Source organism: Nomascus leucogenys, chromosome 1a (assembly GCF_006542625.1).
Source record: "Nomascus leucogenys isolate Asia chromosome 1a, Asia_NLE_v1, whole genome shotgun sequence".
NCBI lineage: Eukaryota > Metazoa > Chordata > Mammalia > Primates > Hylobatidae > Nomascus > Nomascus leucogenys.
The window spans coordinates 54,102,594-54,127,615 of record NC_044381.1 but is presented as its reverse complement, the minus strand read 5'-3'; the positions used below and the strand labels follow the sequence as shown (position 1 = coordinate 54,127,615).

Genomic DNA, 25,022 nt, shown 5'->3' with positions numbered 1-25,022 from the left:
GCTCATTAAACCACAGACTCAGTGATTCTGATTCTATAGGTTTAAAGTGGGGCCAATATTTTGCATTTCTAACAAAGTCCTTTGATAGGCTGATGCTGCTAGCCCAGGAACCACACTTTCAGAAACACTGTCCTATTTTCTCTCTTGAACACCTCAATAACATAGCAGGGTGGTATTAAATGAAGAAGAAACACTTATTGAAGAATTAAGTGGCCAGGCACGGTGGCTCACGCCTGTAATCCCAGCACTTTGGGAGGCCAAGGTGGGCGGATCACGTCAGGAGATCGAGACCATCCTGGCTAACATGGTGAAACCCCGTCTCTACTAAAAATACAAAAAATTAGCCAGGCACGGTGGTGGGCGCCTGTAGTCCCAGCTACTGCAGAGGCTGAGGCAGGAGAATGGCGTGAACCCAGGAGGCAGAGCTTGCAGTGAGCCGAGATCACGCCACTGCACTCCAGCCCGGGTGACAGAGCAAGATTCCATCTCAAAAAAAAAAAAAAGAAAGAAAGAAAGAAAAAAGAATTAAGTAAACTGCCCTCTGCCCTAGGTCAACTAGTAAGTAGGAAACAAAACTTGGAAGTCAGATTCTGTTGGGCTTGAAAGTCCACTTTCTTACCTCACACTCCTCTTTCCTCCACAGATGTCTTGAGACAGAGGACAGGGCAGAGGAAGCTCTCAGCTATTTCCTTTCCATCAGGGTCCAAAGTACCCACAGCACAGAAATATGAGGGTGGAGTTTAAAGGAAAATCTTGTACCTCTGAGCATTTCTTTTTCTCCAGAAACCATTTCAACTCCTTGAGTTCCTCACTGTGGCCCAAAAGGTGATATCCAGATACTTGCATGTGCTCAGATAATATCTCCTCTGAAGGAGGCATAAAATGAGCATCCCACTTTTCTACATGCAAGATAATGCCTGGAAGCGTGTGATCTGTCCACATGCATCTTGCCTTGTATGCCTTTTCAAGTGAGTTCCAGCCTCCCTGATGCTTACATCACTTGCCCCCAGCATTTCCAAGTGATTTTATAAGGAATCGCCCCACTGTGCTCCCTGCAGGCCTTTCCCCATTTTTCATAAATATTTCTACATGCTATAGATGTCCCATCAAACCCTGTTTCCGACTTTGAATGATTTGTTTGAATGCCTTCACTTGCTTTTGTCTACTTTGGGCTGGAACAAAAAGAAAACAAAACAAAAAAAATTAAAAAAAAAAATCACCCTGGAAAAGCATTTACTTTGAATATACCTGTGCTTTGAAATTAATTGTTTTATCTATAGGTAATAAGTATGTAAAAAGCCAAGATGCTGCTTTTGACCAAAGCAATCATTTAAACCCAATGTTTCATTTTTGCTCCTTTCTGAAAGGTAACATTCAACTTACAAAGTGGGCAAGGTTTGCATGAGGAGACTTTAAAGTCTTTCTATGTTATTTATACTGCATAAGTTCCCACATTGCAATCATCAAAAGAAGGCTAGTTCTCCCAAGATTTTTTTTTCTATGTAAGAGATTGTTGTTTTTCAGGGTTTCTTTTTTTGTTTGTTTTTCTGAATAAGGAAGTAGTAAACATCAATAAAAAATTTTGCCTAAAACAGACCTTCATAATCCTCCCAAATTTTCAAACTTACCTCACCAGTATAGTTTCTGTTGACTTAGTTAACTTAGTATTCGCTGAATTAGGCTTGTTATAATTTCATATTCCTTGACTTTAGATGGCATTTTTGTCCATGTGGGGTTGAATTTATTTATTATTATTATTTATTTTTAGACAGGGTCTCACTGGGTCACCCAGGCTGGAGTACAGTGGTGAGACCATTGTTCACTGCAGCCTCCACCTCCCAGACCCATGCAATCCTCCTGCCTCAGTCCCCCAAGTAGCTGGGGCTACAGGCATAAGCCATCACGCATGGTGAATTTTTGTATTTTTTGTAGAGATGAGGTTTCATCATCTTGCCCTGGCTGTTCTCAAACTCCTGATCTCAAGCAATCTGCCTGGCTCTGTGGGGTTTTAAAGTCATTACACCGTATACAGTTTAGGTAAGTAAAAAACTGCATTTTCATAAATCTAGATTTTAAAAATGTAATGCATTCTTCCTCTTCCTCTCACTTTTCTTCTTGTCTCCTTCCCTCTTTCCTTCTTACCCTTCCCACTTTCTCCTTGTCCCTTTCCGTGTCCTTTCAATCCCTTCCCTAACACTTCAGCCCAAAAGCTATTAGTCAGGGCTGAGCAAGACACAGTGGGGAGGAGGGCTGCTCAGTTTCACATGTTAAAACTCCCATAAGATGAAGAGGGTTCTGTGCTAAGGTATGGTGGTGATGGGTGGCCCAGCATGTAAGTTTGCCAGATTTAGCAAGTAAAAATACAGGAAGCCCTGTTAAATTTGAATTTCAGATAAACAGTAAGTAATTTTTAGTACAAGTATATCCCATGCAATATTTGAGACATACCTATATAAAATAATTACTGTTTAATTGAAATTCAAATTTAATTGGATGTCCTGTATTTTATCTGCCAACTCTGTGTCCGAGCCCAGTGTGGATGGGAAGGGCATTCACATGGGGAAGGGACAGAGGGGGCAGCAGGTTAGCATGGGGTGCCAGAGCCAAGCAAGATGCCAGGGACATCCCAAAAAGAGAAGGTCAATGGCCCAAGAGATTGTTTATGCACATGGGAATTGATCAAGTAAGAAAATATATTGAGGAAAAGTTTGAAGATGGGAGTCACAAATTTGGAGTGGGAGAAAACTAGAATGAGACATGTTATGGGACTGATTGAGCTTAGGGATACCAATGTGAACACATGGTTGATAACTTTAAAATGCCATATGTACATATTTGCTTTATATTCATAGAATGCCTCTAGAATGTGCACAAAAGAGTTGTAGCAGTGTTTATCTCTAGGGAGTAGGAGTGAGTGGCTGGGGCACAAGGTGGAAAAATTACTTTTCCTTATTTTCCTTTGCTACTTTTTAAATTTTTAATTTACATTTAATTTATTTTTAAGTTTAAATTTTTAAATTTTTAATTTAAATTGTGCTGTGTACATTGTCTGTACTAGAAAATGTATTTTTAAAATAGTTATGCATTAAAAAATAAAACTGGCTTTATTTCAAATCAGAAACCTTAGAGATTTTCTAGACCAAATTCCTGTATCCTTGAGGTCACAGAACCAAATTTAGTAGTGAGAAAGGGCTCTGGATTCAAATTCTGATGCTGTCACATGGCAGCACAGTGCCCTTGCCTCTCCGAATGTCGCTTTCTCCACTATAGTACAGAGCACAAAGCAAGGGTTCTGAAGTCAGTCTGCTTGAGGATGAGTCCTGTTCAGCTTCACCTTGTCCCAGTGCATAATCTTGGGCAAGTCAACTGGCCTCTTTCAACTGCAGACTTTGTTATGATTGCATTAGCTTTATTCCATCAAATCCAAGAAACCCTGGGCTGTTTAAAATGCACAATTATTTTATGTTCTACTAACAACTTTTTTAAGTCCTAGAATTTATTGTAAGACATCAACCACTGTGAAATGCAGGCTGATTTCAGAGACATTAAAATGTGAAAAACATGCATCTTAGAATCAATGTAGTATGATCGCACTTACCAAAGGCAAAAAAATAACAGAAAAAGAGGTTCAATGGTAATTGAGAAGTAAATGGACAGAAGTGAAGAATATCAGGCTAGCATCCAGTAAACATTACAGATCGGAGGAAAAGGAAAGCGAAGATATAATGGGAGGTAAATACTTCAATCTTTGCACAATTTAGATCAAGAAAATAAAAACAGTTTGCATGCACTTGTAAACAAACAAAAAATATAAACAATATAGAACTGGGGTTACCTCCCAGGAAAGGCTGCACTGTTGTCAATAATGTGACCAAGGCGGTAGCTCAAATCCCAGCACTTTGGGAGGCTGAGGCAGGCGGATCACTTGAGCCCAGGAGTTCAACACCAGCCTGGGCAACATAGTGAAAGCTCGCCTCTACAAAAAAAAAAAAAAAATTAGCCAGGCGTGGTGGCGCACCTGTAGTCCCAGCTACTTGTGGGGCTGAGGCAGGAGGAACACTTGGGCCCAGGAGGTTGAGGCTGCAGTGAGCTATGATCTCGCCAAAGCACTCTAGCCTGGGCAACAGAGTGAGATTCTGTGTCTCTAATAATAATAATAATGTGACCAAGAACTGAAACCCACGCCCTACATTATAATGACATGTTACCAAGAGGCAGCAGATGTGTAGTTCTAAGTTGGGCACGGAAGCAGGCAGCATTGAGGACCAGCCAGTTGAGTTGGGGTATAGACTGCCTCTGGGCTTGCACCTGGGTGAAGTCAATAGAGATAATAAAAAGGGGATTTGGGGAGGTCTGTAAAATATGTAACTTAAGCATGAATGCCTGAGAACTTTGGGGGAACTCTGGGCCTGCTTAATTCTCCTGTTGACTCTGGTGAGACACTGAAATTTTCAAAAAGAGCCAGACATGATGGTGCGCCTGTGTAGTCCCAGCTCCTGGGGAGGCTGAGGTGGGAGGATTGCTTGAGCCCCCAAGTTCCAGATCAGACTGGACAACACAGCAAGACTCCTTCATTTAAAAGAATGTTTTAGGCCAGGTGTGGTGGTTCACACCTGTAATCCCGGCACTTTGGGAGGCCGAGGCAGGCGGATCATGAGGTCAGGAGATTGAGGCCATCCTGGCTAATGTGATGGTTTAACGCGGTGAGACCATCCTGGTTAACCCCGTCTCTACTAAAAATACAAAAAACTAGCCAGGCTTGGTGGCATGCACCTGTAATCATAGCTACTCGGGAGGCTGAGGCAGGAGAATTGCTTGAACCCAGGAGGCGGAGGTTGCAGTGAGCTGAGATTGCACCACTGCACTCCAGCCTGGGTGACAGAGTGAGACTCCATCTCAAAAAAAAAAAAAGTTTTAATGTAAATAATAATAATTAATAATATGGCTGTGTACCTAGTTGGCCTTCACTATCTGCCAACTAGTCAGCACTCTATACCAGAACTGAGTCCTGGAAGGAGGGAACCATGTACAGGTGGCAGACAGTGGCACTGTTCTGTATCACTGCTTCGGAGGAGGGGAGTCCTGATTTCCTTGGGAGGGTCAGGGAGGGTGGGGTTGGGGAGTGGACTGTTGAAGGGGGAGTGGACTGTTGAAGAGGGAGTAGACACTTACCTCATAGAGGTGTGGTAGGAATTAATAACATCACCATGTCTGGTACATGGTAAGTGCTCAGTAATGCTAGCTATTGTTAAATGAAAAAAAAAAGCTTTTTATGCCATAAAATGCTATGCAAATATTTATATTGTGTAATTTTTTAAGCACCGTCAAGATTAGATCCTGATTCTCGAGACTTGCGATTCAGACCACTTTGCAACATGCCACACTATGCTTATTTCATGCACTATTACTTTAAATTGAACTCTTTTTCAATAAACTGCATTATATATACTTGTTCATAAACAATATTTTTGGGCATGGGTGCTGTGTACCTTTCAGATATTTCCATAATATATACACACAATATAACACAGAAATACAGATTTTTCTTTTAAAGAGCAAAGCTTCAGCAGTTTCTCTTGAATTTTATTCTGTCATTTGACTACATTATATTCCTGATGTTCAATTTGCACTGAGTACATTACGGACTTCTCTAGGGAACAGAAAGAGTTTTTTTAAGTAAACATAAAATGCTTTGATAAATCAAAACATGCGAATGAGATTTCTGTTAAAAATGCTCCAATCTGTTTTGAGACTTGAAATAAAGCTGTCTTTAACATAATAAAACCTGTTAACCTAAAGGCAACAATAAAATAATAATAATAACTCATTTGTTATAGAAGTAATGCATAGGGCTTATTTTGAAAGATTAGTTATATTAAATACAAAGGGAATCTTGCTATAAACCAGTTGTAAAGAAACTTAAAAGCTGTTAAGGTCTATGCTATCTGACTTAAGCTGACAATAAGTTTTTGGAATTCACACATAACCATTTATATCATAAACTAGCCATTATGTCTCTCATGTTGAAAAGTCAATCATATTCTAAATATTCTGGAATCTCACCTCAGTGCTAGCTCCATAAGAACAGGGACCTTGCCTTGCCCATCCACAGCTGTATTCCCAGCAACTAGAATAGTGTCTGCCATAATAGAGTTCAATAAATCCTAAATGAATAAACAATATACATAGATTTTTGAAGATTTAAGAAATCTCAACACTCAAACTTTCAAATATAGGCCCAGAGCAGTGGCTCACGCTTGTAATCTCAGCACAGTGGGAAGCCCTGATGCATGGATCACTTGAGCCCAGGAGTTTGAGACTACCTGGGCAACATGGTGAAACCCTGTCTCTATAAAAATAAAAAAAAAAATTAGCCAGGTATGGTGGTACACGCCTGTAGTCCCAGCTACTTGGGGGGCTGAGGCAAGAGAATCACTTGAGCCCTGGAGATCAAGACTGCAGTGAACCATGTTTGTGCCACTGCACTCCAGCCTGGGTGACAAAACAAGACCCTATCTCAAAAAAAAAAAAAAAAAAATCCCAAAATAAAAAACAGGTACTTGGGGAATGATAATTTAAAATACAAAATGGTCCTGTGAGCTTGCAAGTTTGATCTATGTCAAAATGTAGTTGAACAGAGATCTGAAAATCTCAACTCAGCTGACTAACCAGCTGTGTTTAGTAAGCTATGAAGCTATGCCATTCAACTTCTCTGAGTTTCCATTTCTTCTTGCCCTCTAAAATGACTGGAGGTGAAAGGAGGGAACGATGGCTGGAACTAATGATTCTAAGAGCCCTTCTAGTCCCCAAATTCTGTGACACTGTGAGATATAAAGCCCTACCCAAAGGCATTTATGTGTACGTTTACACCTTTTTACCTGAGATGAAGACACAGAAACTAATAGCTAAGTCACCCAAAACTGGCAATGTTGTAGAGACTGTAGAGTAGCCTTCAAAACCTGTTCTCCCCCTGCTCCTGTGCACAGAGCTAAGCTACATTTCCCCTTCTCCTGTGCAGTGAGGTGTGGCCATGTGGCCATGTTCTAGGGAATAGAGTGTTAGCAAGTGGTATGCACCACTTCCAAACCTGGCTCATAAAACCTCACATGTATGCACTGCCAAACTCTTGCCCTTCCAACTGTCAGGAATGATGAACTCCACCTCCACCTCAACACACACAGCCAGAGTGACTTTAGAAGCCACATGTTGAACATGGTAGACTCACTACCAGTCTGAATTACTGAATAACTTCATGCAGTAGAACACCTACTCCCTTTCTCACCCCCAGAAAATTTGGGATACAATTCTCCATTGGTCTCTCAGGTTTTTTTGTTTTGTTGTTGTTGTTGCTGTTGTTTTGCACACCCTGTGAGCAAAAGCATTCAATCCCTGCAATTCTTGACTCAAGGCTATTAGAAAAAGGCATTGAATCCCTTTGTTCTGGGCTTTTTCAAGAAAGTTTGTGTAGTGAACAACCTTGAAAGATAGATAGGGTCTCCCTTGGAAGCAAAGGACAGATTTGTTTACTGTACCATATAATAAAGATGATATCTCCCTATGGGGCAAAAGGCAGCTATGCTTCCAGCTAATTTAAAAAGTTGTGCGTTCTCTAAGCTCCAGCATCCTTAGCTTTGGCATAAGCTCTCTCCATGAGCAGCACTCACCAGGGACAATCCATATTGCTCCTGTGGGACTTGGGAGACTTGGGGGAACTGACATAAACATGAAGCTTATGTTGTTTGCTATGGCATGAGTAATAAAGTCATTTGTTTCTGACCCAAGAATTTCATGTCTTCTGCCAACTTCCATGAAACTATTATGGGCTAACTTGTAGTAGGCTTGCAAGTAGGATAAGATCCCAGATATTCATAGTACTTGACAGCCACTTACTTTCTCACCCTAGAAAACCCCTGGACTCATATGAACAACACATTACAGTTTGGGTCTATTTTTATAACCAGTACAGCGCAGTCACATTCCTATTAAAAATCGACAAGAAGTTAGAGTAGATTACCTAATATTTGTCAAATAATAAGATGAAATTTAAAAATATGAGTCTGTTAAATGAGATATTCAAATTAACTTTGATACATATTTTTCAAAATGTATCGAAGGGTACTGCTATGGTTTAAATGTATGTGTGCCTTCAAAACTCATACATTGAAACTTAATCCCCAGTGCAATAGTATTCAAAGGTGAGGACTTTAGAAGGTAATTAAGTCATGAGGGTTACACTCTCTTGAATGAAATTAGTGCCCTTATAAAAGAGCTTAAGGGATCCTGTTTGATCCTTTTTGCCCTTTTGTCCTTCCATCCTTCTGCCATGTGAGGACACAGCAATAACTTACCTCGTGGAAGCAGAGGTCCCTAACCAGACACCAAATCTGCTGATGCCTTGTTCTTGGACTTTCCAACCTCCAGAACCGTGAGAAATAAATTTCTATGACTTATAAGTGACCCAGTCTAAGGTGTTGTGTTGTAGCAGCCCAAACAGACTAAGATAGGTACACTAGTCCTGTAAGATATCTGGTGAAAATAATGTCCTATGTTTACATGTTTTGTAATACATTCACTGTTTTATATCTCATCCCCCTTCCGTGGAGAGTCACAATGCACATTAGCTTATTAAAGATTCTGAGAAACCAGTAATAAGAAAACTATTTGCATTATTTAACCAGTAGCATTTCCTGCACTTTTTCAGCATAACTCCTACTGACATTCTATGCAATGATTGTCCATGGAATATACAGGGGGAAATGCAAGGTTAGATCATTTCTAAAATCCCTTTATGCATCTATGATCCAAATGTCTGAAAATAAGTAGGAAACACATTTATTAGACAAATATGGATACACTCAGTGCTTCTTAAATTTTAATGTGCAAACAGATCACCTGGGAATCTAGTTAAAATGCATATTTTGATTTACAAATCTGTGTAGGACCTGATATTCTGCATTTCTATAGAGTTCTCAGGTGATGTCAATGCTGCTGGTCTACAGACCATTCCTTGAGTAGCAATACTCTAGACAATATAGAATCTAAAAAATAATAGTTACATTTGTGATTATTGTTTTAAGACATGTAGAAAACTAATCAATAAGAATATGTTATTACAAATAAGTTTGGTTTTGCTTTTTTTTTTTAGAAATGGGGTCTCTATTGCTCAGGCTGGAGTGCAGTGGAACAATCATAGCTCACTTCAGGCTCCAACTCTTGGGCTCAAACAATCTTCCCACCTTAGCCTCCCAAGTAACTAAAACTATAGGCACACACCACCATTCCTGGCTAATATCTTAAATTGTATGTAGAGATGCAGTCTCACTACCCAAGCTTGTCTTGAACTCCTGAGCACAAGTGATCCTCCCATCTCAGCTTTCCAAAGTGCTGAGATTACAAGTATGAGCTACCACACCCAGCTGCAAATAAGTTTTAACTATATATTAAAAAAACATGGTCCCAATTTTTTGCTTCATTTTAGACAACTTGGGGGTGATTTCAGAATTTCTCAGAAATTCAGAATATGTTTACTTAGTAGAAAATTTGTTTATTCCTGATAAATTCAGGAATATGTTTACTTATTAGAAAAATGTATGAGAATCAGTTTGGGATTCTGCACCATTGTGAAGCCTCTTCCCAACTTAGAAGTTTGCATAAAGACAGGTCTTCTACAAAGACACAAATAGCTTGTGAGTCAACCCAGCAGAGGGAATTAATCTGGCCATATTTTTACCTATGTGCTTGATATGGTTTGGCTGTGTCCCCACCCAAATCTCATCTTGAATTGTAGCTCCCATAATCCCCACGTGTCATAGGAAAGACCCAGTGGGAAGTAATTGAATCATGGGGGTGGGTTTTTACCCCCTGCTGTTCTCATGATAGCCAATAAATCTCACAAGATCTGATGGTTTTATAAAGGTCAGTTCCCCTGTACACACTCTCTTGCCTGCTGCCATGTAAGACATGCCTTTGCTCTTTCACCTTCTGCCATGATTGTGAGGCCTCCCCAGCCATGTGAAACTGTGAGTCCATTAAACCTCTTTTCCTTTATAAATTACCCAGGCTCAAGTATGTCTTTATTAGCAGCGTGAAAACAGACTAATACAGTGCTCTATACTAAAAGTTACTAAAACTTATTCTCTCCAAAAAATGCTTTTTTCTTTTGTTTTCTCTCAGTTCACATTTGAACTTTTTTGGCCTATGTTTCAGAAATCCTTTTCCCCATTTTGCACTTATAATTGTGTAGTATAATTGTTTCAACAAAATCTAAAGGTGTGTGAGATCAGGTAGAAAGGTTATAAGGAGATCCACTTCCAGGAGCATAAAAACATAATATCAACAAAGTTACTTCCAACAGTAAAAAGAGAGAAAGTTTGGTATGTGCTAATTAAAGACTATGATATGTGTGAATTTGTTTCCAATTATGAGATCTGAATCCAATAATGAATTCTTCAAACACGTTTCCAAAGAAACATATTTGGCTCAATATAAAATTTCATAACAATCCCTAAATAAAAATAATTTGCAAACTTCATGATACATGAGAAGAAAAATGTCAAAGGTACACTGTATGCTCTCAATGGAATAATAAAAAACATTTAAAATTATAAGCATCTGGGGAAAATTCATGATATAACATTATGTTAAATAAAAATAAAAGAAAATGTATCTTTCCTGTAAGTACACAACCTAAAAAAATAAAAGAAGTTTAGTGTGTGGGGTCGTAAAATCATGAGTAAATTTCCCTTTCACATAGATTTCTGTTAATACTGCATTTCTGCTATTGGTGTATGTTATTTAAAATAAGTAGAAAAACAGTTACTAATTATGGCAATAAGACTTAGAAAAAATACCTTTTTGTTTCATTGGTGTTTTTTAATGTGTTGAAGTGGAAGAAATGTTTATCTATCCGAATTTTCTGTCAATTTTCTGTCTGTAGTGTATAAGACTAAGCTATATGTAGGGAATAGATAAGAAACCCAACAGAAAACAGCACACCCAAAGTAAACTGCTGAGGGGAGTTTAATAGACTCTTCACAAATGTGTGGGCGAAGATTTAGGGAAGTCAGCAAGGAATCAGGCAGTTCCGGGGCTGGGGGCAGTGCAGGGCTCACAAACAGGGAGCTATTATCACTCTTGGAACCAAAGGGAAAAGGATGGAGCAGTCAATGGAAACTGGGTTGCATTCCTTAATGGAAAAGCTACCTTAGGGAGGGAAACAGCTAACGGACAGCATGCTGCCAGCGTGAGCCTAAGGAATAGATACCCCAACCTCACAGTACTGATGCATCCTAATCATAAATCCCAACGAAGCCAAAGAACAAGATAGCTGGTTGGTGCAGGTCAGCCCTCCAGGGGCAGAGATAGAGAAAAGAGGCATGTGGATATGGAGAGATGTGTGGACAATAAGCAGAACAAGGGGTTATAGAGGAGTACAGGAAGGGGATCTGTGCGTTTACACATGGGTTCACACAGGGCTCATGCTAAGGGCTTCAGGCTAATGCTAATGAAGAAAAATGTGACTAAAGGCACTTCTGAAAGCATTGCATAAACATGTTTATTTCTCCTTATGTGCAGGAGTGCCCATGCTGTGTTTGCTTCACTGAAATAAAATGTTCCAAGACATCCTGCACATTCCTTTGCATTAATAGCAAGAGCTAATGGATCTTAAAACAAGAAGAATCTTATCAGACCTGTGTTTAAAAACCTGTCCTGCAGAAAGGAAGAAAATTTTTGCAATCTACCCATCTGACAAAAACCTAATATCCAGAATCTACAAGGAGCTTAAACAAATTTACAAGAAAAAACAACCATCAAAAAGCAGGTGTAGGATATGAACAGATACTTCTCAAAAGAAGACATTTATACGGCCTACAGACATATGAAAAACGCTTATCATCACTGGTCATTAGAGAAATGCAAATCAAAACTACAATGAAACTCCATCTCACACCAGTTAGAATGGAGATTATTAAAAAGTCAGGATACAACAGATGCTGGCAAAGCTGTGGAGAAATAGGAACGCTTTTACACTGTTGGTGGGAGTGGAAATTAGTTCAACCATTGTGGAAGACAGTGTGGCAATTCCTCAAAGATCTAGAACCAGAAATACCATTTGACCCAGTGATCCCGTTACTGGGTATATACCCAAAAGATTATAAATCATTCTACTATAAAGACACATGCACATGTATGTTTACTGCAGCACTATTTACAATAGCAAAGACTTGGAACCAACCCAAATGCCCACCAATGATAGATTGGATAAAGAAAATATGGCACATATACACCATGGAATACTATGCAGCCATAAAAAGAGATGAGTTCATGTCCTTTGCAAGGACATGGATGAAGCTGGAAGCCATCATTCTCAGCAAACTAACACAGGAACAGAAAACCAAACACCGCATGTTCTCACTCATAAGTCCATGAACACATGGACACAGGGAGGGGAACATCATGTACCAGGGCCTGTCGGGGGATGGGGGCAAGAGGAGGGAAAGCATTAGGACAAATACCTAATGCATGACAGGTTGATAGGTGCAGCAAACCACCATGGCACATGTATACCTATGTAACAAACCTGCATGTTCTGCACATGTATCCTAGAACTTAAGTAAAGTTCTTATTTTACTTAAAGTTAAAAAAAAACTCTCCTGATCACATCTTTTTGTAGCAGATTTTATATATCGTATATATAATTAATAAATCATCCTATGCCCTCATGGAGACTTTCTTGACTTCTACATTTCTTAAAAAAGGATATTTTTTTCTAGAAGTACAAATTGTTGATGATAGTGTTGGTGGTGGTGATGACGATGATGACAGCTATCACTTATTGAATGCTTACTATATGTGCTAAAGTACCTAGGAGGTAGGTAATATTATTGTCTCCTTTTAACATACGGGTAAAAAACGAAGGCTAAAGGAAGTCCATTAACTTCTTCAAATCATATCCCCAGAAATGACAGGGGCTTTTGGAGGCTGTCAGACTACAGAGCCCTCAATTTTAAGCAGTCTATTGCCTTTCTGAAAACAGTATATCTTTTGTTTTAATATTGAGAAAGTTGATTGATGATCTTTAAAACTTTTCCTTAATAGCTAATTAAATGATATACAAAACTGCCAAAGATGGAGAAAGAACAAGAGAAAAGACATCAGAGAGGGCATGAACTGAGGGGAGATGGAGGACTTGGAAAGTTCTAAGCTGATTTCAGTCTAGTTGTTGTCTCCTGCCATTCACAAATGTTCTCTGTGACTTTCCATCTGAACTGACAGCTATCCTTTCTTTTCTTAAATGAGTGTCGTGAACACTTGGGAGCTAAGTTGGATCACTTTGTCGAATCTATATTAAAGTCCTACATATGAAGCTCTAATAGTTTTGTATGCCAGAGGCCTTACATTTATCCCATGTCAGTTTTGTTCAATGAAATTCTAAGAAATATGACGGAACTGTGCATCTGACCACATAGCATCTATCAGTGTGAAACTGCTATACTAACATGTCAAGCTGATTTTCGTAAAACACGCCAATCAACCAAACCTGGGGGTTATCTATATTACTTAACATCAATGCTTAAAACATTAAAAAATTATAAAGAAATAAATAATAATTCTCACTCAACTTTGGAATATCAAAAGATAAATAGCCAGTTGTAGATTACTCAGGCTTGATGCTTCTCCACCTCTAGACTGCAGGGCCTACTTTTCTATTTATCAGATGATAGTCCATACTATGTAGAAACGGAACCCTTCAATAAGTTAATTCCATGACTTGTTAACAGCTTTGACAAAGAGTTGGTGACAAAAGCAAAATGTTTATATAAAATGACATATTGAATTTACCAGTGGGATTCAATTATTCATGATATCTATTAACATGAATTCCGAGAAGTTGCTATAAATTTCCTAAAGCTTGGACTGCCCCATAGCTTAACCTATATTTAGCAGAAGAGATGAGAAAGAACTCACAGGCTCCTCACTGGTCTGATTTGCCTGGTGGCCATGCACCAGTCTGTGCTGCTGCAGATGTGAGAATTGTAGACTGATGAAGACAACCCTGTTACATTCCTTGTCTTTGCCACATGTTAGAAGAGACTTTATCTGGGCAAGGCCTGGATTTCCAAAATAGCTTTCTGTAGTGGTCATCTGTTGTTTTTGCCTTTTTGATATTTATTTTCTTCTTTTCCAGGTACAATACTTCAAATTTGCTTTGGGAAGTTAGCCCCACTCCGAATTTCAGAACATGTGGCTTGAGATGGAGCTTGTGATCCATGCTTAGGCTACCTAAGCCCTGAATTTCCTTAGCCATATTGCTTTTGCAGAGTGGGCACATGAGCCAGTCCTGCCCTACCACCAAAATTCCATCTCTTTGGGCACACTGATTGGTTTAGAAATAGGCAGAAGCCCAAGTTAATTCAAGCATAGTTAATTCTGAATCCTGGGAAGGTGCGCTAATAAAATTGTCTTTTTTGCTGGGATGACTAGTGCTAACAATTAAATAATCTTAGAGACTTAGAGCACCCACACAGAGGTCAAGATGGAAGCCCATGAATGCAAGACAGGGAAAGTAAATGATTCCTGATAACATTGTTTGAGTCCCTGGATCAAACCTTACCTGAAGGTATGAGTACTGAACTTTCAGTCAGATCAGCCAATTCCTCCTTCCATTTGCTTAAATGAGTTTGAATTGAGTTTTCTGTCACATGCAGTAAGAGAGTTCTAAATAATATATTTCTGAACTACAGTTAGTCTCACTTTCCAATTCTCCTAGAAAAATCTCCCTATTGGTCTCCCTTTTGATCTAGCACTCTCCTGTTAAAGAACATTTAGCAATAAATCTTTAGTGCTTAGCTTGACAGGCACAATCTGGCCTCTCCCTTAACTTGGCTGGCTCAGGCATGTGGCTTAGTGGCATGAGGCCAGTTGGAAGGAAGAAAAAATAAGACTTGGATGGGAAGTGGTCAGGGTGCTGTGGCCTCCTTGGAAGAGGGCATTTGTGGTGTCTGGGAATAGTGCCCCATGGTCATTTCTAAAATCAGGAATAAAATAAATATGGAAGATTGGAGACATAGAATAAATATTTCAGAGACATAATTCTGGTAAATCTGGGTCATCAAAAGGGGTCAGAATCCTGCAGCTCAAGGGAGAGGTAAGTTTCCCTTGGTCCTTTGGTGCTTGAACCTGGGTGGAGGCAGGCAAGCAGCCAGCCATGTGGTTGGGCCACCAGAGCTCACTCTGGAGAGCAACCCATATGAAGCCCCACTTGCAGGGGGAGTTCAGGCCACTGCCCAGTGCAGTAACCCTGTTGATATTTACTCAAGAAGTCAGATGGTCCTGAGCCTGCTCCTATGAGCCTTTGATAGCTTCAGTTGGAGAATACAGAGGCAGGAAACCAAGGTAGCTGCCTACAGGTGAAACCCACCTTCCAGCTCCATGCATTGGTTTGGAGACCAGCCTAGACTTGGGCTTAAGTCCCAGATCCACCACCAGCTAGTTATACAACCTTAAGCAAGTTTTTAAATTACCTATGCCTCAATGTTTTCATCCACAAAATAGTTATTTTTTTCAGAAAGTAATGACAATGATTAATTGAGAAACGTGTGTAAAATGCTTAGCACAGAGTAGATACTCAGCAAATGCTATTTCTCAGGACACCCCTACACTGTAGCTTACCTGAGCATCCCATCTTCTATACATAGCTGCTTCTCCCATAGTTATACATTTGTTTTCTCCCCTTATGTTTTCCTACTGAAATTCTACCCACCCATTAAGATTTAATTCAAGTCACCACTTTCCTGAAGCTTTCCTCCCAACTAGATGAAATCTTTTTTCCGCTGTAGTTCTTTGTAAAGGACAGAAACCGCATATACAGCAGTAGTTCTTAATCTTGGCTGCATATTTGAACCCTTTGAAAATCTATTAAAAATATTGATGCCTAGGACCCAATCCCAGAAGTTTTGATTTAATTGGTCTGGGGTGAGGCTCCAGCATCAATTTGTTTAAAAAGCTCCCCAGGTGATTTCACTGTGCAGCCAGATTTAGAACTACTGACGGTTGCGTGAGTATGTTCTTAAATAATGTTTATCAATGAATTCAAGCTAAGATATTAATGGCTTAAAGTTTTAATAGACTAACCTTTAGAATACTTGTGTTTTTATTAAAAGGCATGCAATACTATGCTCCAAGAATACAAAAGTAAACAATTTTTTTAATGTATAGCCCAAAGGAAAGAATCACAATTTAACTAGGGAGATGCAAATAGAGCTGTGAGCATATAATATGATATATGAGTTGTACCCTAGGAATGTGTCAAAAATATTTTAGGAGCACAAAGAGGAAAAGCCCGCTAATTTGGAGGTGGCAGAAAAGGGAGAGAAAAAAACTTCAAAATGTGAATGAGCTGAGCATTGAAAAGTGACAACAGGTTTGCAAGGTCTGAGTCAGAAGGCTTTACAGACCATATATGCAGCTGTCAAAATGTGTGGCTCCTCACCAAAAACCCAGCTGTACGTCACCAGCATCAAAGACCAAAGGTAGATAAAACCACAAAGATGGGGAAAAGACAGAGCAGAAAAACCGGAAACTCTAAAAATCAGAGTGCCCCTCCTCCTCCAAAGGAACGCAGCTCCTCAAAAACAATGGAACAAAGCTGGACGGAGAATGACTTTGACGAGTTGAGAGAGGAAGCCTTCAGAAGATCAAACTACTCCGAGCTAAAGGAGGAAGTTCGAACCAATGGCAAAGAAGTTAAAAACTTTGAAAAAAAATTAGACAAACGGATAACTAGAATAACAAATGCAGAGAAGTCGTTAAAGGACCTGATGGAGCTGAAAACCATGGCACGAGAACTACGTGACAAATGCACAGGCCTCAGTAACCAATGCGATCAACTGGAAGAAAGGGTATCAGTGATGGAAGATGAAATGAATGAAATGAAGCGTGAAGAGAAGTTTAGAGAAAAAAGAATAAAAAGAAACGAACGAAGCCTCCAAGAAATATGGGACTATGTGAAAAGACCAAATCTATGTCTCACTGGTGTACCTGAAAGTGACGGGGGGAATGGAACCAAGTTGGAAAACACTGCAGGATATTATCCAGGAGAACTTCCCCAATCTAGCAAGGCAGGCCAACATTCAACTTCAGGAAATACAGAGAACGCCACAAAGATACTCCTCGAGAAGAGCAACTCCAAGACACATAATTGTCAGATTCACCAAAGTTGAAATGAAGGAAAAAATGTTAAGGGCAGCCAGAGAAAAAGGGCAGGTTACCCACAAAGGGAAGCCCATCAGACTAACAGCGGATCTCTCGGCAGAAACTCTACAAGCCAGAAGAGAGTGGGGGCCAATATTCAACATTCTTAAAGAAAAGAATTTTCAATCCAGAATTTCATATCCAGCCAAACTAAGCTTCACAAGTGAAGGAGAAATAAAATACTTTACAGACAAGCAAATGCTGAGAGATTTTGTCACCATGAGGCCTGCCCTAAAAGAGCTCCTGAAGGAAGCACTAAACATGGAAAGGAACAACCGGTACCAGCCACTGCAAAAACATGCCAAATTGTAAAGACCATCAAGGCTAGGAAGAAACTGCATCAACTAATGAGCAAAATAACCAGCTAACATCATAATGACAGGATCAAATTCGCACATAACCATATTAACCTTAAATGTAAATGGGCTAAATGCTCCAATTAAAAGGCACAGACTGGCAAATTGGATAAAGAGTCAAGACCCATCAGTGTGCTGTATTCAGGAAACCCATCTCACGTGCAGAGACACACATAGGCTCAAAATAAAGGGATGGAGGAAGATCTACCAAGCAAATGGAAAGCAAAAAAAGGCAGGGGTTGCAATCCTAGTCTCAGATAAAACAGACTTTAAACCAACAAAGACCAAAAGAGACAAAGAAGGCCATTACATAATGGTAAAGGGATCCATTCAACAAGAAGAACTAACTATCCTAAATATATATGCACCCAATACAGGAGCACCCGGATTCATAAAGCAAGTCCTTAGTGACCTACAAAGAGACTTAAACTCCCACACAATAATAATGGGAGACTTTAACACCCCACTGTCAACATTAGACAAATCAACGAGTCAGAAAGTTAACAAGGATATCCAGGAATTGAACTCAGCTCTGCACCAAGCAGACCTAATAGACATCTACAGAACTCTACACCCCAAATCAACACAATACACATTTTTTTCAGCACCACACCACACCTATTCCAAAATTGACCATATAGTTGGAAGTAAAGCACTCCTCAGCAAATGTGAAAGAACAGAAATTATAACAAACTGTCTCTCAGACCACAGTGCAATCAAACTAGAACTCAGGATTCAGAAACTCACTCAAAACCGCTCAACTACATGGAAACTGAACAACCTGCTCCTGAATGACTACTGGGTACCTAACGAAATGAAGGCAGAAATAAAGATGTTCTTTGAAACCAACGAGAACAAAGATACAACATACCAGAATCTCTGGGACACATTCAAAGCAGTGTGTAGAGGGAAATTTATAGCACTAAATGTCCACAAGAGAAAGCAGGAAAGATCTAATATTGATACCCTAACATCACAATTAAAAGAACTAGAGAAGCAAGAGCAAACACATTCAAAAGCTAGCAGAAGGCAAGAAATAACTAAAATCAGAGCAGAACTGAAGGAAATAGAGACACAAAAAACCCTTCAAAAAAATCAATGAATCCAGGAGTTGGTTTTTTGAAAAGATCAACAAAATTGATACACCACTAGCAAGACTAATAAAGAAGAAAAGAGAGAAGAATCAAATAGATGCAATAAAAAATGACAAAGGGGATATCACCACCGATCCCACAGAAATACAAACTACCATCAGAGAATACTATAAACACCTCTACACAAATAAACTAGAAAATCTAGAAGAAATGGATAAATTCCTTGATACATACACTCTCCCAAGACTAAACCAGGAAGAAGTTGAATCTCTGAATAGACCAATAACAGGCTCTGAAATTGAGGCAATAATTAATAGCTTAGCAACCAAAAAAAAGTCCAGGGCCAGATGGATTCACAGCCAAATTCTACTAGAGGTACAAGGAGGAGCTGGTACCATTCCTTCTGAAATTATTCCAATCAAGAGGGAATCCTCCCTAACTCATTTTATGAGGCCGGCATCATCCTGATACCAAAGCCTGGCAGAGACACAACAAAAAAAGAGAGTTTTAGACCAATATCCTTGATGAAGATTGATGCAAAATCCTCAATAAAATACTGGCAAACCAAATCCAGCAACACATCAAAAAGCTTATCCACCATGATCAAGTGGGCTTCATCCCTGGGATGCAAGGCTGGTTCAACATATGCAAATCAATAAACGTAATCCAGCATATAAACAGAACCAAAGACAAAAACCACATGATTATCTCAATAGATGCAGAAAATGCCTTTGACAAAATTCAACAACACTTCATGCTAAAAACTATCAATAAATTAGGTATTGATGGGACGTATTTCAAAATAATAAGAGCTATCTGTGACAAACCCACATCCAATATCATACTGAATGGACAAAAACTGGAAGCATTCCCTTTGAAAACTGGCACAAGACAGGGATGCCCTCTCTCACCACTCCTATTCAACATAGTGTTGGAAGTTCTGACCAGAGCAATCAGGCAGGAGAAGGAAATAAAGGGTATTCAATTAGGAAATGAGGAAGTCAAATTGTCCCTGTTTGCAGATGACATGATTGCACATCTAGAAAACCCCATCATCTCAGCTCAAAATCTCCTTAAGCTGATAAGCAACTTCAGCAAAGTCTCAGGATACAAAATCAATGTGCAAAAATCACAAGCATTCTTATACACCAATAACAGACAAACAGAGAGCCAAATCATGAGTAAACTCCCATTCACAATTGCTTCAAAGAGAATAAAATACCTAGGAATCCAACTTACAAGGGATGTGAAGGACCTCTTCAAGGAGAACTACAAACCACTGCTCAATTAAATAAAAGAGGATACAAACAAATGGAAGAACATTCCATGCTCATGGGTTGGAAGAATCAATATCATGAAAATGGCCATACTGCCCAAGGTAATTTATAGATTCAATGCCATCCCCATCAAGCTACCAATGACTTTCTTCACAGAATTGGAAAAAACTACTTTAAAGTTCATATGGAATCAAAAAAGAGCCCGCATTGCCAAGTCAATCCTAAGCAAAAAGAACAAAGCTGGAGGCATCACGCTACCTGACTTCAAACTATACTACAAGGCTACAGTAACCAAAACAGCATGGTACTGGTACCAAAACAGAGATATAGACCAATGGAACAGAACAGAGCCCTCAGAAATAATGCCGCATATCCACAACTATCTGTTCTTTGACAAACCTGACAAAAACAAGCAATGGGGAAAGGATTCCCTATTTAATAAATGGTGCTGGGAAAACTGGCTAGCCATATGTAGAAAGCTGAAACTAGATCCCTTCCTTACACCTTATACAAAAATTAATTCAAGATGGATTAAAGCCTTACATGTTTGACCTAAAACCATAAAAACCCTACAAAAAACCTAGGCAATACCATTCAGGACATAGGCATGGGCAAGGTCTTCATGTCTAAAACACCAAAAGCAATGGTAACAAAAGCCAAAATTGACAAATCGGATCTAATTAAACTAAACAGCTTCTGCACAGCAAAACAAGCCACCATCAGAGTGAACAGGCAACCTACAGAATGGGAGAAAATTTTTGCAACCTACTCATCTGACAAAGGACTAATATCCAGAATCTACAATGAACTCAAACAAATTTACAAGAAAAAAACAAACAACCCCATCAAAAAGTGGGCGAAGGGTATGAACAGACACTTCTAAAAGAAGACATTTATGCAGCCAAAAAACACATGAAAAAATGCTCATCATCACTGGCCATCAGAGAAATGCAAATCAAAACCATAATGAGATACCATCTCACACCAGTGAGAATGGCGACCATTAAAAAGTCAGGAAACAACAGGTGCTGGAGAGGATGTGGAGAAATAGGAACACTTTCACACTGCTGGTGGGACTGTAAACTAGTTCAACCATTGTGGAAGTCGGTATGGCGATTCCTCAGGGATCTGGAACTGGAAATACCATTTGACCTAGCCATCCCATTACTGGGTATATACCCAAAGGATTATAAATCATGCTGCTATAAAGACACATGCACACATATGTTTATTGTGGCACTATTCACAATAGCAAAGACTTGGAACCAACCCAAATGTCCAACAACGATAGACTGGATTAAGAAAATGTGGCACATATACACCATGGAATACTATGCAGCCCTAAATAATGATGAGTTCATGTCCTTTGTAGGGACATGGATGAAGCTGGAAACCATCATTCTGAGCAAACTATTGCAAAGACAAAAAACCAAACACCGCATGTTCTCACTCATAGGTGGGAATTGAACAATGAGAACACATGGACACAGGAAGGGGAACATCACACACTGGGGTCTGTTGTGGGGTGGGGGAAGCGGGGAGGGATAGCATTAGGAAATATACCTAATGCTAAATGACGAGTTAATGGGTGCAGCACACCAACATGGCATATGTATACATATGTAACAAACCTGCACGTTGTGCACATGTACCCTAAAACTTAAAGTAGAATAATAATAAAAAAAAAACGTGTGGCTCCTTCCTATTCATATACCTTCCTAACCCAAATGATCAATTGCTAATAGAGAGAATTGCAAACACATTGAGAGGAAGTTTTGAAGCAGGAGGTCTATTTCCCAAATCATACCTATTATCCGACTACTTTGGTTACAACGAACAAGCTCCCAGCTTCAGTTATTTTTAAGAGAGAAAGTTGACTTCCAAAACTGGCTCATAGAAAGGATAGGTATGACAGGGTTCAGGGATAACTGTACCAGGAACAGAATGCCCCCAAGGTTCTATTCTCCTCCTGTCCAGGGACTGCTTCTCTTTGGATGTCAATTTCATTGCCACAGGCTTGTTTTGCTTGCGCTTCGGTGGCTGATGTCAGTCCTTGGATTCATATATTCTCACCTGTCCCACCTATAGAAGCATTTTGAATGGCCTGAATTAGGCCTTGTCAACTCCTAGACCAAGCATTAAAGCAAGATATGGGGTACTCTGATTAACCTAGTTTGATTCAAGCACCTATCTCTGGCAATCACTATGGCCAAGGAAGCAAAGTCTACGGGAAGTTGTCAGCTTCCATTCAAGTAAGTCTTGTGTTAAAATAAGCCTTTCTTAGAGTAGACAAGGTGAGTGTGGCTTGGAAGAGTGTTGGGCTGATCTTACAGATAAATCTCCACCACTGTCCATTTCATGGCCACCTAGCTCTCTCAATACTCTCTTCTTACCATTTAAATAATTTCCCACATGCCTCTGTGGGTGATTGCAGCAACTTCCATTAACAGGTGGAGTCTATTTCCCTCTTCCTTGAATCTGCACTGGCCTTGTGACTTGCTATGGCCAATAAAGTGAGACAGAAGTGACAGGGGGCTAGTTCTTAGCCTGGACTTCAAAGGGCCCTATGTACTTCTACTCTTTTAAAACACTGCCACCAACATTAGAACAGTCCCAGGCTAATCTGATGAAGGGAAGACCCTGTATGCAGAGTCAGATTGTTTTAGGTGAGTCCATCCTAGACCATCCAACCATCAGCCAAACCACCAGCTAAGTCACAGATGCATGAGTAAGCCAAGATCAGCTAAGTCTAGCCAAGACTAGAAGAACTACCCAACCAAGCCACAAACTCATGAGCTAAATAAATGGTTGTTGTTTTAGGCTACTAAATTTTGTGGCTGCATGTTAGCAGAATTTATGTGGAAATAGATAACCAATATAGCTAACAGTTTACAAAATGCAATAATCCTACATACAACCACAGATACAAGCAGCCCACCTAAATGCCAATTGCTTAATGTCCAGTATCATGGGATTATGTCTCTTCTGGTCCACTAGGTACAAATGTGACTATTCCGACACTAATATTTAATGATGGCAGAAAATTAGTATAACACCAATCAAAACTTCCCACTTAGACATGGGGAAAACAAGAGCTACATGAGGGGGCAATGCTACCTGGCATTGATCCATGCTATTGATCCTGGCCCCTAAGGGCTCCAATTTCCTTTGGGAGTCACCACTAGGCACTGCGTGCATGGCCTTGGTAGGAAGATAATTCCAGCTTCACAGAAAAAAAAAACACAAAAATTATCCTGCTGGACAGGGATAATAAGATAAATGATAACTTTAGTGGGTCTCACTGCATCTGTGTGTTGAATTGTTGCCCTGGCAATATATTGAGTTCTTTAAGTGGCCAAGCTGGTAGCTCAGATTCTGCCAGCTGGGTGATTTTCCTCCTTAACTTTTTCTGCAACAACCCCAAGGGAAGGGAAAGAGGCTTTGGAAAGTTTGAGAAATTCATCCATCCAGTTCATCTACAGTTGGTCCCAAAGGCCTAAGGATTTCCTTGGGGCTTAAGCAATCATTGAGTCCAGTATTCAGGTTTGGTATTTCTTCTGCAACATCACAGCCACCTAGTCACCAGCACCAGGAATGTGGTCCGGTCTGATATTTGAACTAAACGTCATCCTCGCTTTTTTCTCCTAGCTTGTATCTGCTTAGGAGTTTAAAGAATCATATCTCTGCCTCCGTCTTGTGGTTGGGAGAATGGATAGAGAGGGAAGGCAAAATGAACCTTTCTTTAAACTCCAGGTCAATGCTTGGGAGGGCTTGGAGATCAGACTTCCTAATTTGCCTGGATTTTCCCAGTATTCCACTTCAGCTTGAGCTGAGAAATGGACTTTTACAATTTGCCAGTGCATGAATACCAGACATTCAGCAACATAATACTGCTCCTGAAGGACAGAAATGGATTTGCTTAACAAAGCTATTTCTCTCCCCTGCCAGTCTGCATTCAGGAAGGGCTAAGTGTGGCTTCCTCTTGCAGCACCATACTGAATGCCCTAAGAGGAAGTCCCCACACTTCACTATCATGATATTTTTCTACCACATTCTGTAAAACTTCAGCCTTGATGGACATGTGGTCTGAACTCCAAAAAACCATAGATGACAGTTTAACCAATAGTGTCAAATCTGCCAGGATTTGAGCCATAAGCTTGGTAGACTGTTTCCAGAAGAAGGGTGCTCTACCCAGAACATCAACATTCTGGACAAACAAAACAAATCCCTAACCACTACCACTTTGTATTAAACACTGCTCTGGAATTGCCAACTCTGATTGGCAGTAGGGGCTTTGTACAGTGCTGTATTGAGAGGGATTCTGAGGCTGTCTGGATTCTGTGGGAAAGAATACAGTGATTAATTAGTTATGTCTGCCAAGGTCAAGAGATAGGAGAGTAATGAGATATACGTCATGTTTTGCCACCCTTATTTTATAACAATTAGGCTTAAGATCAGGTCTGTTACATGGATTTTTCTTTTAAAAATACGAATTTCATAATTTTATAAGTATTTGAGATAAACTTTGGGAAGAGTCTAATATGAAAACTAATTACCTCAACTTCTCAGTAGAATACCTTCACTTTTCAGAAGACTAGTTCACTTGTTTATATAAACAAACATTGTCCACAGAAGGTTTTGTTTGTATTCCAAAAGTTACAAGGCATCCCCAGTTGAAACTGTTGCATACTTAACTTACACATCTTTTTCCTCTTAAATAAAAAGTCAGACAATAACTGAACACTTTATATCCTATAAAAATGATTCTGAGTTTTTGAGGCTCAGATATGACACTTGCTTTGCCTGCATCTCAGTCCTGTGAAGATCAGATGCACTTTGAAAATGTTAAAATACTGTACAAAAGTTATTTTTATTGCTTTCCACCTTGAAAACTCTAATATTGTATGTAAATGATTTTTTCCATCATGGACTTTTCAAAAAAATTACTTGGCTCCTTACCATTTACCCTTCTTCCTTTAGGGGAATGATCTCCCAATGTCCCTTGAGGTTGCTCCAATCTCCTTTGGGGTTGCCTACAACTG

At 39.6% G+C, this 25,022-nt stretch overlaps 1 long non-coding RNA gene across 1 annotated transcript in view; it reads right to left on the bottom strand.

The window, feature by feature from the left end:
• The window catches only part of LOC115835766, a 65,304-nt gene that overhangs the window by 22,760 nt on the left and 17,522 nt on the right, over positions 1–25,022 (bottom strand). The window contains exon 2 of the long non-coding RNA XR_004030791.1: positions 4,191–4,308. This is a non-coding gene — a long non-coding RNA (uncharacterized LOC115835766). The remainder of the gene's footprint in view (positions 1–4,190; positions 4,309–25,022) is intronic.